This window comes from Mustela putorius, unplaced genomic scaffold, assembly GCF_011764305.1.
Source record: "Mustela putorius furo isolate JIRA1106 unplaced genomic scaffold, ASM1176430v1.1 tig00001033_pilon_pilon_pilon, whole genome shotgun sequence".
Classification (NCBI taxonomy): domain Eukaryota; kingdom Metazoa; phylum Chordata; class Mammalia; order Carnivora; family Mustelidae; genus Mustela; species Mustela putorius.
Genome location: NW_025421540.1, coordinates 424,647 through 438,553, shown reverse-complemented (window position 1 = coordinate 438,553; position 13,907 = coordinate 424,647). Strand labels below are relative to the sequence as shown.

The window sequence follows — 13,907 nt, the reverse complement described above, 5'->3', positions numbered from 1 at the left end:
GCAAGTTTGTTTTTTAATTGATTTGGAAGATTTTTAAGTTTTAATTTAATTTAATTTAATTTTTTAAATTTTTAAATTTATTTTCAGCATAACGGTATTCATTGTTTTTGCACCAGACCCAGTGCTCCATGCAATGCAGGCCCTCTCTAATACCCACCACCCGGTTCCTCCAACCTCCCACCCCCCCACCACTTAAAACCCCTCAGACTGTTTTTCAGAGTCCATAGTCTCTCATGATTCACCTCCCCTTCCAATTTACCCCAACTCCCTTCTCCTAACTCCCCATGTCCAGCATGCTATTTGTTATACTCCACAAATAAGTGAAACCATATGGTAATTGACACTCTCTGCTTGACTTATTTCACTCAGCATAATCTCTTCCAGTCCCGTCCATGTTGCTACAAAAGTTGGGTAGAAATCCTTTCTGATGGAGGCATCCTACTCCATAGTGTATATGGACCACATCTTCCTTATCCATTCGTCCATTGAAGGGCATCTTAATTCTTTCCACAGTTTGGCGACCATGGCCATTGCTCCTAAAAACATTGGGGGTACAGATGGCCCTTCTTTTCACTACATCTGTATCTTTGGGGTAAATACCCAGAAGTGCAATTGCAGGGTCATAGAGAAATTCTATTTTTAATTTCTTGAGGAATCTCCACACTGTTCTCCAAAGATGCTGCAGCAACTTGCATTCTCACCAACAGTGGAAGAGGGTTTCCCTTTCTCCATATCCCTTCCAACACATGTTGTTTCCTGTCTTGCTAATTTTGGCTATTCTAACTGGTGTAAGGTGATATCTCAATGTGGTTTTAATTTGAATCTCCCTGATGGTTAGTGATGATGAGCAGTAATCTCTTCAATATCAGCCACAGCAACTTCTTTCAAGATATGTCTCCAAAGGCAAAGGAAACAAAAGCCAAAATAAACTACTGGGCCTTCATCAAAGTCAAAAGCTTCTGTACAGCAAAGGAAACAGTCAAGAAAACAAAGAGGCAACCCATGAAATGGGAGAAGATATTTGCAAATGACAGTACAGACAAAAGTTTGATATCCAGGATCTATAATGAACTCCTCAAACTCAATACACACAAAACAGACAATCATATCAAAAAATGGGCAAAAGATATGAATAGACACTTCTCCAATCAAGACAAACAAATGGCTATCAGACACATGAAAAAATATTCATCATCACTAGCCCTCAGGGAGGTTCAAATTAAAACCACATTGAGATATCACCTTACACCAGTGTTTTGCTGGTTTCCAGTCCCTAATTCTTGATTCTGAAATTTTAGTTCTGCAGCTCTTCTTTTGATTTTTTTTTTAAAGATTTTTTCTTTATTTATCTGACAGAGATCACAAGTAGGCAAAGAGGCAGGCAGAGAGAGGGGGGGAAGCAGGCTCCCTCCTGAGCAGAGAGGCTGATGTGGGGCTCGATCCCAGGACCCTGGGATCATGACCTGAGCCGAAGGCAGAGGTTTTAACCCACTGAGCCACCCAGGCACCCCGAGAGAGAGAATTTCAAGCAGGCCCCACACTCAGCAAATAGTCCAACGTGGGGCTGGATTCCAGGACCCTGATATCATGGCCTGAGCCGAAATCAAGAGTCGGACACTCAACAAACTCAGCTACCCAGGTGCCCTTAGAAGATGCTTTTACTAACCAACCTGGAACAACTTGAGCAACAAAAGGAACAAGGTATCATTGTATGATAATCAAAATATAAAATAACTAGCCATGAATTCATGCTGATATAAATGGATTAGTAAATAGGAGAGAACAAAAAAATCTCCTATGCAGAATTCCTGATAATTTATGTACATAATTATGTAGCTACCCCAACAGGAAGGAGGTATAGTGTAAGTGGTATAGTGTAATTGCCCACTTCCTTCCAAGAAGTACAGTATGAAGAGAGAGAAAACAAAGTAATAAGTCATGTCCAGAGCACTAACCCTTGATAGGATAAGACCAAATCACATTTTATCTCTGTGGTCTTCCTCCAAGAAACCCATAACCTCAGTCTAATCATGAAAACAACAGCAGACAATTCCCAATTGAGGGACATTCTACAAAACACCTAACTCTACTACTCAAAACTGCCCAGGTTATCAAAAACAAGGGAAGTCTGAGAAATTGTCACAGCCAAGAGAAGCCTAAAGAAATGACTAAGTGAAATGTGGTATTCTGAAACAGAATACCTGCATGGGGGAGAAAATTCCAGGGTCAACTATCAAAAGACAAATCACATCCCATAAAATAATAGTTGTCAACCCATAAAATGGTCAAGTGTATCCCTAATATATAAAGTGCTAGACTGAAGAAGAAGAAAAACAAACAAACAAACAAAAAGCCACAAACCTAAGAGCAAAATGGGCAAAAAATATGAACAGAGGGTTCACAGAAATGTAAATACATCTTTCAGATACATGAAAAAATACTTAACCTCACTCATAGTTAAGAAACTTGCAGATATAAACTTCATAAAATTCCATGTTTCTCTTTCCACTGCCAAAATTCCAGAAGTTGAACCACGTGTTCTTTGGGGGAAGCTGTGGACAAACAAGAACCCATGCGGTGTTGATGGGAGTGACACAAAATGATACCAAAATCCTGAATGATCGAGTTATCAATTATATGCACCCTTTGACCTGGCAGCGCACTTCTAGTAATTTATCGGTTAGAAAAAACCTGTATGTACAAGGTCATTCACTAGAACATGGTTTGTAATAGCAAAAGGTTTGAAATAGTGCATAACTGATAATAAACAGTTTAACTATGGAACGTCCATGCTTGAATTACTGTGCAGCTATAACAAAGAAACAATCCATGTTCTGTTTAGATGCAGATGTCTGGGACAGGCTTTTAAGAAGTGACAAAAAAGAAAGAACAGAAAATCAATTATAGACTCCTTACTCGAAGTGTGGCTCCCTAAGCAGCAGAGTCCGCTTCACCTGGGAGCTTTTTAGAAATGCAAAACCCAGGGCCCCCACCAGATCCACTAAATCAGCATCTGCATTTTAACAGGATGCCAGCGGTGTACACCTGCATCTAAGTTTGGAAAGCCCTAAAGATGATGGATTTCCTTCTAAATAAAAGTAGGGGGCATACAAGAGTATTTTTTAACTGAAGAAAGAAGCACTGGTAGGACAAACAAGACAGACAGATATCTACAACAGGATGACCATAACTCCAGGTTGTCTGGGACTGTCCCGATATAGCCAGTTGTCCCATTATAACTTTATGGAACCTCTTTCATTCTCAGTGGAAGTGTCTCAGTTGAGATGAAAAATGTCACCCTTCCTAGAGGGAACATCACTTAACCTTTTAACCATGTTATTACTAATTCAAAAGTATTTTATTAAAAAGAGAGAGAGAGAAGACCAGTCAGGAAAAAACACAGACTGAAGAAAAGCAGTGAGCCAAGGATGGTTGGGCAACAAACCCAAGGAGAGTCAACGTCTGGGGCAAAAGGGAAAGAGAACTTTGTGAGCAACAGTAAGGGGATGTATCAGAGTTAAGAAAGGAAAGCTAGCAGGCAGGTGTCAGAGACAACAGAGACTGAGGATTATGCTGCAAGACGGTCAAGTAAGACAAAACCAAAAACTGGATTTAACTACAATTTGGTAGCCTTTTCCAGAGCTGACTCACGAGAATGTTGAAGAAGCAAGAATGCATTCATGAAGTTGAAATATGAATGAGAAAAGCAGAAACTAAAGCCAGAACAGTCGGCTATTCAAGCTAGAGATGTGAACAAGCTGACACAAACCCTTAGGGAGAGTCATCTGGAGGACGCGTGGTCCCTCCATTCCACCAGATCTTCGAAGTCATATTCCTGGATCAAGCAGGACCATGAGAGAGCTGTCTACTCAAACCTCATTGTTCGGTCCCCTGAAAAGCATCCATACACTTCTAGCACAGTGCTGTGTCTATCAGAAATGATTATAGGCAATTTCAGTGTTGTTATTAGAAAAATCAAAGGAAGTTTTACAACTTGCAAAACTCTGTGAAATTAAGAGTCTTGCTTCTCATTCTACCAACTGTTCTTTGAATTTGCTTGATAGACTTGATATACTTCCCTTCAAGTAATTCTTGCCTATTTCTGTCTTTTTGGGTTATTTTAAGATTTTTATTCATTGGACAGACAGAGATCACAAGTAGGCAGAGAGGCAGGCACAGAGAGAGAGGGAAGCAGGCTCCCTGCTGAGCAGAGAGCTTGATGTGGGGCTCGATCCCAAGGACCCTGGGATCATGACCTGAGCCAAAGGCAGGGGCTTTCACCCACTGAGCCACTCAGGAGCCCCTCTATTTTTTTGTTTTAAAAATATGAATCCTTTCAAATTTTAGAAAACTCATTTTAAAACAAAGTGGAAATAAACAAACAAAAAGCTCACCTGGTATGTGTTCATTTTTTGCTCTGAGTCGAGGAGGGAGAGCTGAGGAAGAAGGAAGGAAGAAGGAAGTTAGAAGAGACTTGGCCTGCCTTGCAGTTCCTGGATTTACCTGCCTACACAGCGCCACATACAAGATACTTACATGTCCATGTGTGGCTCCGATAGATGTTGAGCTTAGACATGATACTCTTCACTGAGTGAATGTAAACATTTGTTTCTTATTGATTTATTACCAATTTAGGTTTTGTGACACAGGAAAATTAAAAACATGAGATGAGTTTAACATTTAACAGTAACCCAAAGGAGAAAACACTCTGGCTTTTTCAGAACTGATGTGGGAAAAATTAAAAATTAAAAATCTCAAGCCACATTGTTATTCTGTTTTCCTGTGAACACTATTAATCCCCTGAGGTCAGAAAATCCAAGAAACCTCTGGAAAAAAGAGATGGGGTGTTGAAGGCAAGATAAAAAATAAATGTCTAATGTTTGTTTCTTACAACTTTCAAAAGGTCTTTTAATAAGAAACTATCTTTGACTCAATTAATAGTGACAAAATGAGCCCTGGCCTGGGAATTTGCACACCTGGCCTTTTTTTAAAAAATATTTTATTTCTTTATTTGACAGAGAGAGAGATCACAGCTAGGCAGAGAGGCAGGCAGAGAGAGAGGAAGCAGGCTCTCTGCTGAGCAGAGAGGCCGATGCGGGACTCGATCCCAGGACCCTGAGATCGTGACCTGAGCTGAAGGCAGAGGCTTAACCCACTGAGCCACCCAGGCGCCCCTGCACACCTGACTTTTAACCATGGTTCTACCACCAACAAACTGCATGATCTTTGTCAGTCACCTTCTCAGACTCAATTTTTTTTTTCATTTTTCAAATTAGGCCAAAACAGAAAACCTCTTTCCTGCACTACCATCCTGTAGGTCTATAAGGCCAGGAGGAGAGCAGGAACCTCTGCATCTTTCTAGATGCCAACAACAATGGCAGATGGGGAATGGAAAATGAGGGGAGGAGCAGGTGTTCAAGGAGGGGTGATGACAGAATTTCCTTCGTTATGGCTGGTGAGCCTTTCATTCTGATCATGCCCTCACAGACTCTCCAAAGGGGTGACATTTCCTGTGTAGCCTGCGTGCCCACCCCTCTCAGCTCCAGCTCACCTCACTCTTCTTATTTTGTCCCAGACCTTACACTGTCACACAGCCTTCGATGCCTTCAGGATACTGTCATGCTTATACGTAACAAATAACAAATGAATACATAATAAATAATAACTGGGGACATGGGGAATGTCAGAGCCAGGAAAGGGCCTTGGTGGCTAGCTAGTACAGCCTCTTCCCTCTTCCATTGCCCAAATGAGTTAACTGAGCAATGAAGGCCCTAGAGAATTGTCAAGGCTCCAGCCACACATTATTACATACATAACAAATACAATAGCAGCTAACAAAATGTGAGTGCTCAGAATAATCATGTCGACTATTCAGGGCTCAGGAAATGCTTCCTGAGACCTTTTGACTTGGAGGGCTCAGGCAGAGTCAAACGTGCCATGCTTTCACGTGCTTTTGAAGGAATGTTGGGTCCCATTTTGATACATCCTAGATGTCTAGCATTGCCGTCCTTGAGGCCCAAGCTTTCCCCGAGGTGCAGAATGGTGCTTGGGGCCCCAGTTCCTCTGGCGTGGTGTCTGGGTGCTCCCGAGTCGGAGCTCAGATGAGGGACAGCCTCTCCTCGCTACACCCCTTGCTGCTGCCAAACACACAGGCTGAGCGGGGCCCATTTTCTGGGGCTGCTGCCAGTGTTGAGCCCAGCATTGGGCACGGTCCTGTGCGTGAAAGTGACAGGGGCGGTTCCGGGGCAGCACCCTCGGGGAGTCCAGCAGGGGTAGGATTGCTGCCCCTTGAGTCGATCCCAGGGTGCTTTCCAAGGAACATGAGTCCTGAGTTGGCTATCTCTGGAAGGAAGTGTTCTTTTGAAGAGAAAAGTTGGTTTCAAGAACCCACCTTTGTGGACGTTCACATCTAACTCTGGTGGCCTTTCCAAATGTGTTGCTTACCTAAGCTAGACAACTTGAGGTCACCCTCAGAAACATGGCCACATTAGCTCGTGGGTGGGCAGTCCCCTTGCTCCTTATTCTGTGGGCATAACACCGGGACCCCATGGGCTCAGGGTTCATTCAGCAACTGGACCATGCGATTGATTCCCCCACAGCTGTGGAACTCAACGAGCACCTTGACCAGCTGGATGGGGCTGGGATGAGAAACTCTTTCCCTCAAAGCCAGAGAACCCACACCACTCCACAGTGTTCTCTGGGGACTTATGGGGACAATGAAGGACTCCGCTCTCCACCTGGAGTGGAGAGTGCACTTGGAGTGCCCTTATCTCCCGGACAAGTTTTCTCCCACTCACCAGCGACTCCTACTAATGAGGATCTTCCGGTGGGACCTCCAATCAAAAGGTCTCGGGACTCTGCTACCAGGGGTAGCCTGGAGTTCAGAAGTTTTATGTAAGGCAGGGACTTGCAGAACCTTCTCCATATGTGCCAAGAAGTAATTTTCCCCCGCAGCCAACTCTAGACATTCTGGTTAAGGGTATATCTCTAAGTTAATTGACAATAAGAGGCTATCTTTTCCTCTGGAAGAAAGACAGAAGCCGGCAAGAAAGACACCCAGGTCAGGGCCTGAACCTCAACCCAAGGGAGAGGTTCATAACCAAGACAACTTACCACTGCGATGCATGTGCACCAGGGAGATGACAGCGGTCACACTCCTGGATGTGCTGCACTTCCATTTGCACTGAAGAGACAGAGGCCAGACGCTTTGGATGCTGCCCAGGAGGCCACGTCCCCTGAGCCTCGAAGCACCACCTGTAAAAACAAGGAGAGCATTCAGTCGAGGTCTCAGGACCCACACGTGGGGAGACACGGAGTCACCCAGGACCGAAAGTAGGCCTATCCCTCCCAGTAGGGAGTGAAGGCTCAAGGAGGCCCAAACCAGAGGGCCTGCCATCTGTCAAAGTCTTAGCATTGCTGCTGGAAGACCTTCCCCTAATACATGCTTAGAGATTAGGCTGCCAGGAGTTCCATGGGGCTGAAATGGGCCTCTGGTCTTTCCTTGCTAAGACGTGCCTCTTGTGGACACTGGAATCACTGGAACTCAACAAGAAGAAAAAAAAAAAAACAACAATAACAACTATCTTCCCCTTCCCCAACACCCTTCCACTTCAGGGTCGTGTCTATGGCAGACTTCACGCTGTGCACATTTTGCCCTGATAAACGCCAACCCTCCAATAAAGCACAGAGCATGGAGCCAGGCTTGGGCACCCCGGTGACCTGGCTGGCTGCCGTGGCTGCCTGGCCCTGCCTGCCTCCCTCCCTTCTTCCCTAGCTCCAGTCCTTTCTATAAGCATCTGCCTGGGCCCTGGGACTCTGACTCTGCCCCAAGTGCCCCAGGCCCTGGGTGCAGGCTGTCAAAAGGCAGTTGAAGGGCCGTAGACTCCAGTTGGCTGGCCCTATGCTCCTCTCAACCCAACCACCGTGGTGACCAACGTGGGCCCAGGTGCCAGATCCAACTGCGGAGCCCACCTTCCTGCTCAAACACAGGGGGTTCCTCAGAAGCAAGGCACATTGGCCCCAAATAAGCTGCCCCTAGGCCCCCACCCCACTGGCCTGAATATCCCTTGGGGACAGAAGTCCCAGACACCAATACAATCTCCACTCCAGGCAGCGCATTTCACTCCTCACGTCTTGCACAGGTTGTCTGATGAGTCCAGAAAAACCCGCCTACGGTCTGGCCTGCGTGCTACTGTGATGTTAGGAACCCTTCACCTCCCCAGAGTTTGAAAGCTCACCTGACCCATTTCGGAGGGCTGTCCCAGCGACCACGCCCACTTCTCCTGCCAACCTGGGACTCTGCCTGCAGAGGAAATGCCCATCATGGCTGGCCAGAGGCATGACACTCTAACTGCCCCAGCTGAACAGAGCAGGAGACCCAGCAGAGGAGGGGAGAAGGGGCAGGCCCTTGGCTCAGAGACGAGCCCACATGGTGCTCCATGGGACGTGACATCCCTCTGGGAGCTGTCAAAGAAGGGGCAGCTTGGACAACAAACTCAGGGGCTTCATCGTATCACAAAGGGCTATAAACAGTGAGCCACGGGGCTTTCTCAGACCTGAGAAGGGGCTGTGACCAGCAAGTCAGGCTGACGTGGATATCGGGTTGCTACGGGCCCTCCTGGCACCATGGGCCACCGAGCACAGACTTCATGGCAGAGGCCAAGGTCCGCACATGCCTGGATTCCCCAGGAAGCCTTCCCTGCCTCTCTCCGGCAGCACATCCTGGGAAGCAGGAGGATGCCTCCAGGGGTGATAATCCCTCAGTTCTGAGGGCAAGACTGGAAGCATCTCTCTGTCTGTTGGGTTGGCCCAGCCCTCCACAGATCTCCTTGTTCCCCGCAGGGACCTGAAACCCACAGTCTCCCCTTCCCACAGTTCCCCAGAACCAGGCTCCTCAACAGGGGCACACTGCCCGGCCCCTGAGAGAGGCAGGCCAGGACTCCCAGAGGGCAGGGGCACCTGGAGCACACTGGTCTCCCTCACAAACACCTCCACGGTGTCCTAGATGGGCTCAGGCCAATGCTCTTGGAGGCCGCCAGGATGACCCCAAAGGGCCGGTATTTCTTCACACCTACAGATGGAAAGAGACAGGGATCAGGGGGTCAGGAACCACCCCCTCTCTTGGAACCACACTGAGCTTCTGCAGGCAAAGCCCCGGGCATCCCCAGAGGGTGTGTGTGGAGCGGCGTCCTCCTCCTTCCCTGACCAGGGACTTTCATCCACCCAACACAACAGCAGACCCACCCAGCCCCTCTGCGCTGAGGGTCAAGGGGGACAGCAGGCTTTCTTCCAGAGGAAGAACACAGGCGCCAGAACACAACGGCATGGGTCTTGCCATTCCTCTAGAATCTCTCTGTGAGAACAGATGGGGAAACACCCCAGCATTGGAGCAAGAAATGCAGTTTGGACTCTTGAGTATTTTAAATTGTCCTTGTCCAGTGGCTTCTACCTTGCGTTTCTCCTGGCAGTATTACTGAAAATGTCAAAATCAGTGTTCCTCCAAGAATGCAAGTCAGCCATCAGGACTACCCAGACATGAGACCCTAAGTCCCATCGAGATGGGTCATCCTCAAGCCTTCTTCTTAGTGGGATGCAATCTGAAGACTCAACTAGCTTGGATGATCCAGGAACTAGGAAACTGCCACCTTCCAGGGGCAGAAGGGACCTGAAGCAGGATGCCAGCCACCCAGACAGTGAGAAGGGATGGTAGGAAATAACACTCAGATCATTGCTATTTTCCTGGTAAAAGGATGGCAGAAAAGAGATGGATGAGAATTCTCAAGGAAGATTCGTGATGATGGAAGCTTTGCTAAGAGAGCCACTCTGAAACTAGAGTGTGAAGGACAATCAGGAAGGAAACCCTGGGCATATCTCCTGTGTCAAAGGTCTGAGCACCGTGAACTTTTGATGTCTGGCCCATGAACCTGCTCAGTGGCAGATCCCCTACCACCTGGTACACATCCCTCTACTCTGGACTGAAAGAGAACAACGCAGCGCCTGTTAGCTGCCAGCACTCATCGTCGTCCTTGCAAAACACGTGCCTGTGCTTTTCACTCATGAACCTATACTCCCTGCTCCAAATCGGGAGCACACCTAATTTCCCTCCAATCTGTGTCTCCCAGAGGACCGTCCCTAATTCCCCAAAACAGAAGTGTGCCATTTTGTTTCTTTTCTTTTCCAGCACCCAATTCTTGACTGACACAAAGATGTACCAAGGCAAAGGGCCACGGTAGGCTATTTACACATCGTCAGGTGACGGAAAACATCAGAGGAAACATTCAAAGGCCAAAGTTCACTTCACCTTAATTCAGATTCCGGAAATCGATGGGTTTCCTATTCAGTCTTTTTGGAAAATTTCTCTCCAAAGAACCATCCCTGGCTGTCGGAAGTAAAATGTCTGTTTTGGGGGTGCCTGGGTGGCTCAGTGGGTGAAAGCCTCTGCCTTCAGCTCAGGTCACGATCCCAGGGTCTTGGGACCGAGCCCCATATTGGGCTCTCTGCTGTGCAGAGACCCTGCTTCCTTCTCTCTCTCTGCCTGCCTCCGCTTACTTGTGATTTCTGTCAAATAAGTAAAATCCTTTAAAAAAGGTCTATTTTGACAGAACATCAGAAATCCATCCAATTTCCTCCATCGTAGTCTCTAAGATACTCTAAATAGCTAGACTTGTCTTCACACCACCACCACCAAGGAAACCCTCACCAAGTCGTAAACTCCAATTAATTGTTATCCGACATTTGCCAGAAGGACAGAGATGACTGGGTATTACTCAAAACTTAACTTCTTAAAAGTACATATTTTCATAACATCCTTAAGAAAGGTTTCCAAAACTGTGCCAGAAAAATGATCTATTTAGATATCAATTGAGCCAAAGGGTATAATTGTGTTACCTGAAGTAGCATGATGATTGTATTGTCCTGTATAAATACATGCTGTTACTAGTTTGGTTTTGTTCCCCCTCCCATTGTATTATGTTGCAGAACTCATAAAATATATTCATTTATGTATCATTTCTATTAACTTGTTGATTTATATTGTAACGTTGTTACTCACTTCTTTGGCAGAGAGAGAGAGTGCTCCCAAGTAGGCCGAGCCACAGGCCGAGGCAGAGGGAGAAGCAGGTGCTCCTTCCCTGAGCAGGGAGCTCAACTTGGGCTGGATCCCAGGGCCTGGACCTGAGGTGAAGGCAACTGCTGAAGCGACTGAGAAACCCAGGTGCCCCAGTTAGAAACTGTTGTAAAGAAATCACGTTCTATTTGTGGCCTGTAAATGCCTACATCCCCTGGGTCATTGCCAAGGAGTTCTTGATGGTCACTTTCCAAGAGACCACACAGCAGTGACCAGGCCCGCAGGGACTTACAGTGGATGTGGCCCCCTGCATGCCCAGCTCCCGGTTTCAAGGGGTGAAACCAGCAGAGAGGTTTGGGGTCCAAACACTCCAGGGTGCACAGACTGACCTCGGCAAACAAGAGGGTCCTACCCAGCTGTCAGCTGCCTCATCCTCTGTGTCCATGTAGGGATACCACATGTGCGTGCCATGTATGCAGGCCCTGGAGATGCCATCTGATGCTGGAGACGACCTGCTGTCCACAAAGGGCGATCTTCCCGGCAGACTGGAAATGGAGGATGGGGGGCAGGCAAAAAGGAGGTCTGTGCACTAAGGGCCTCTGAAATCGAACGTGCACGGAGAACCCAGGGTTTTCAAAGGGTATCTCTCTGTCCCCTGCAGAAAGGGCACCTTGCAATCCACATGAATGCAGCTCACTGAAAAATGACAGACATATGTTTGTACGCTTAGCTCATGGCTCAGGCAGTACGCCCCACAGACAATACTGGGAACTGACACTCTTGGCTCCCAGGGGATCCTAGAAGGCACACAGGGCCTTCCTGGGGAAGGGAGCCCCTCAGGAAGCCCTTTACATATTTTCCTATCTTTTAAAGTATTTATCTATTTTCTCTCTTTTCAGCGAAACAGTATTCATTGTTTTTGCACCACACCCGGTGCTCCATGCAATACGTGCCCTCCTTAATACCCACCACCTGGCTCCCCCAACCTCCCACCACCCGCCCCTTCAAAACCCTCAGGTTGTTTTTCAGAGTCCATAGTCTCTCATGGTTCACCTCCCCTTCCAATTTACCCCAACTCCCTTCTCCTCTCCATCTCCCCAAGTCCTCCATGTTATTTGTTATGCTCCACAAAGAAGTGAAACCCTGTGATAACTGATTCCCTCTGCTTGACTTATTTTACTCAGCATAACCCCTTCCATTCCCATCGATGTTGCTACAAAAGTTGGGTAGAAATCCTTTCTGATGGAGGCATCCCACTCCATAGTGTATATGAACCACATCTTCCTTATCCATTCGTCTATTGAAAGGGAGCATCCTGGTTCTTTCCACAGTTTGGCGACTGTGGCCACTGTTGCTATAAACATTGTGTCTACAGGGTAAATTTTCTTTTCACTCCATCTGTGTCTATGGGGTAAATACCAAGTAGTGCAAACGCAGGGTCCTTATTCAACACAGCAGGCAGGACTTGGGGAGGGGCAGAGGGAGCAGCACTCCCCCTGAGCAGGGAGCCAGATGCTAGGTTTGATCCTGGACTCCAAGAGCAGGATCTGAGCCGATGGCCAATACTTAACCCACTGAGCCACCCAAGAACTCCTGGAGAGACTTTGTGAAACAATCTCGTATAAATAGAGGAATTTTCCAGAGTAGCAGATAGTAAAATGAACATTTCAGTCTCCTAGGTGCCCTCAGGAGTATCCTTTTTTGAATGTCCAAAAATGAAGTTAGTTAACGTACAGCGCAGTATTGCATTCTGCAGTACAACTCAGGGGCTCATCACTTCTCTCCACCACTCAGTGCTGACCACAGCAAGTGCCTTCCTCAATGCCCATCATCTATCGACCCCTCACCAACCCACTTCCCTCCATGACCCCACAGTGTGCAGGGATGCCTTCACCATGAGAGTTCTGTCATGAGCCATTGCCACGATGACCCAATGACACGCATCCAACCTTCCGTTTCAACTGTCACTCTGTGAGCCGAGGCCGTGACAGTTTGGTGAATGGCTGTAGAGGTCCCCACAATGGGGAATCTTAACTGCTGTTGTACAGGTATGTGCCTATCGATTTTCTCAATTCTCTTCTCTCAACCTGGCTACCTCCCTTTTACAGAGACATGCTTCTTCTCTTTGGCTTTTCCTCTCCACCCTCTGATTCCTCCTCCCAGTTCGATGCCTGTGTTTGTTCGTTTGTCTGGGTGATTTCATTGGGATTTCGTGGGGAAGCTGCCATCCTTAAAGCACTTCTACGTTCAGAAAACCATATTCTTTCTGAATACCCATTTCGGACACAGTCCTACAGGGACAATACACAGGTCACACGTCACACTGCTGTCCCTGGATCAGAGAATCTTGGTGCGACACAGGCACCACACTTGAGGGGAATGAATTGCCGGTCACGTCTTCCCGATGGACATGACAATATCGGAGGGGAATGGTCAGCGGTCAAAATGCAGCTGTTTTTAGAAGGAGATACACTGGAAGACAGTGGGGTGGTCTCATGGGTTGATGTGAAGGGTTTCACGGGCCGTCTGCTTGATGCCTGGGAGTGGACATTCCATGTGGTTACCATTCTACAACGGGCTGTGCCACCGGGTGGGTGGACAGAACACATAGCAGCTGCATTGTGGACTGTCTGCTGGTCTCAAAGGTAATCCTGGGCTGGGTTCTCCAGTATCAGCCTAGGGAGGGAGACAGGAGACTGTCTGCTAAACCTACAGTCTCCAGAGGGAATCAGGAGACCTGAGAGTAGACAGGGGATGCTGGCAAAAATGAGAGAGTAGGGAGGGACTCACAGCAGCCAGGGTAGCCTCACTTCCATCCAGGCTCCTCAGAGCAGTCTGCACG

At 47.3% G+C, this 13,907-nt stretch overlaps 1 protein-coding gene across 1 annotated transcript in view; it reads right to left on the bottom strand.

Annotated features, from left to right (window-relative positions):
* Positions 1 to 1,577: 1,577 nt before the first annotated feature.
* Positions 1,578 to 13,907, bottom strand: part of LOC106004637 (renalase-like) — a 111,009-nt gene continuing 98,679 nt past the window's right edge. Inside the window, exons 8-12 of the mRNA XM_045087081.1 lie at positions 8,959 to 9,070; positions 8,238 to 8,302; positions 7,114 to 7,254; positions 4,395 to 4,436; positions 1,578 to 2,552 (exon numbers count right to left, since the gene is read on the bottom strand). The gene's annotated coding sequence lies outside the window, so the exon portion shown is untranslated. The remainder of the gene's footprint in view (positions 2,553 to 4,394; positions 4,437 to 7,113; positions 7,255 to 8,237; positions 8,303 to 8,958; positions 9,071 to 13,907) is intronic.